At 41.9% G+C, this 2,326-nt stretch overlaps 1 pseudogene; it reads right to left on the bottom strand.

Moving 5' to 3' along the window:
• Window positions 1–1,528: 1,528 nt before the first annotated feature.
• Window positions 1,529–2,073, bottom strand: LOC109248243 (ferritin light chain-like; annotated as a pseudogene).
• Between the last annotated feature and the right edge of the window lie 253 nt (window positions 2,074–2,326).

Raw genomic sequence — 2,326 nt, 5'->3', positions numbered from 1 at the left:
GAAAGAAGCCTGGATTCCCAGTTTCCATTCATGAGAATCACTTCCTCCCAAGTTTCAGCGCAAGTCCAATATGGCTTTGTCCAGGGGGAGGAAGACAGTTGTGAGAGGACAAAAGATAAGCATCTTGTTTGTCTCTGTACACAGGCCCTTGTGTGGACTTATGTTTAGCACACTCGCAAGAGGTAGGATGTTGTAAGTGCACACCTTCTGTACACACGTGCGGGTGAGAGGGGTCCCAAGAGAGGAGTGAAAAGAGAGCTCCTTAAAATAAAATGTAGGTTTTGCTCTCAATATGATGATATTAAAGCTGTCACACAATGCCTGATATTCTGAAATGATTTGTCCTCTGAATTTTTTGATCCATAAGAGACATTATAGTTGTTAAAGAATGTAGAATTGCTTGGATCTACCCACAGAGATTTAGATTTAATTGGTCTGGGATGGGTGCCCACCTGGGCATCAGTATTTATTTTTTTTAAGTTATTTATTTATTTATTTATTTATTTATTTATTTATTTTGAGAGAGTGCGTGCACGTGCACGTGAGCAGGGGAGGGGCAGAGAGAGAGAGAGAGAGAGAGGGAGGGAGAGAGAATCCCAAGCCCAATGCAGGGCTCGAATCCATGAACTGTGAGATCATGAGCTGAATCGATATCAAGAGTCAGACACTTAACCAACTGCACCACCCAGGCACCCCCGGGCATCGGTATTTCTTAAATACTTTCCTACATTTCCACCCATCCTGTACCCCCATCCCTAGTGATTCTAAAGTGTAGCCAGGTTGAAAATCACTGGTGTAGAGCCAGTCGAAAATTTAAGGGTGGTGGAACGTATGTGTATCCTCATTGGATCTTGGAATACATTCTAGATCTTGTTTCTTTTTAATTAAAATTAAGAATGTATCTGAGGTTAAAAGAGAGTCAAAGATTTTCAAATTATCTTTTCTTTTCCTACAAATATGCACAAAATATTAAGCTAAAATAGCACTCAAGGGCTGCTCAAGGGACTAACCAAGAAACCTGACCTAGTTATCTTTCTACCAGCTGCATGGGACATCACTAAACTTGTTAATGAGACAGCAAAGTTGTTTAGGAAGAAAAATTTTCTTTGCATGTTAAAAAGACTCTGAGCCAAGAAAGCAAAAGAAGCATATTTTGTCAAAAGTCTCTAGGATAAGATATTGTACTTAAAAATCATGATCAAAGAGATTATATAACTCTGGCCTTGAACACCAAGATATGGGGAGCTTTGGGATACAGAAAGCCATTATTTGCTTCAATTCCTAGTTTCCAATTATGTAACAGATATATGCTCAGGTGGTTCAAGTACAGTAAGTTAATATTTAAAATAACAAAATGGGGTTTTTTTGCTATGAAAAGCTTTATTGTTTCCCTTTGGCCAGGCTTGGGAGAGGGCTCCAAGGTAATTAAAAAGCTGCCTAGTGGCTGTGGGGAGAGGTTCAGGCAAAAGCCCTGACACCAAGGGGATGCCAGAGAGGTCTCTCAAATGCTGATGGGCTCCAGAGGTTCCTAATCATGTTTGAGGATGAGCCTTTTAGAGAGATACTGGCCCAGCCCAGGCTGGGGGCCAGGCAACCTGTGGAGATGAGACAGGTGGTCGCTATTTCCTTGATGAGTTCCACCGCCTCATCCGGCAAATGGTTCTCCAGGAATTCACAAAGATGGACGTCTGTGGGGGCAGAACCAAGGGCATGCAGATCCAAAAGGTCCTGGTTCAGGTTCTTCTCCAGAACCATGGCAGTTCCTGGGCATCCAAGAATTTACCCCACCCATTTTGGGATGGCTCCTGCCCTTGCTGGAAGAGGGAGTGGCTGGTTTTGCATCCTCAAGAGACACTCAGCACCCTCCTGCTTCTCTGCCCACTCCAGGAAGAAGTGGCCCATGCCCTCCAAACCACAGGGTTGGTGTGGAAATAGAAGCCCAGAGAGAGGTAGGTGTGGGAGTCATGTTGGCATGCTGATGAGGTGGTTGCTGGCAGCCTCCACCTTGGTGGAATAATTCTGATGAATACAGCCAATAATACTGTAATAATGGATGGTGGTTACACTTATCATGGTTGAGCACTGAATAATGTATAAAATTGTTATATCAATATGTTATACAACTTAAACTAATATGACATTGTATGTTAATTATACTTCAATAAAAAAGTATGTCAAAATGTATGCCAAAAAATGAAATAACAAAACATTTCACTCTTCAATTACGAGTGAAAACTAAAACATTGCACCCCATCTTAGAGGGCATTAACTAAGAAAAATCATGCTTCAAAGTTTTAATTATGAGCTAACTGCACCAGTGGTTGCC

The sequence above is a fragment of the Panthera pardus genome, unplaced genomic scaffold (assembly GCF_024362965.1).
Source record: "Panthera pardus isolate Hobbes unplaced genomic scaffold, ASM2436296v1 HiC_scaffold_17, whole genome shotgun sequence".
NCBI classification, from domain to species: Eukaryota; Metazoa; Chordata; class Mammalia; order Carnivora; family Felidae; genus Panthera; species Panthera pardus.
The sequence above is the reverse complement of the archived record's forward strand: the minus strand, read 5'-3'. Positions and strand labels throughout refer to the sequence as shown.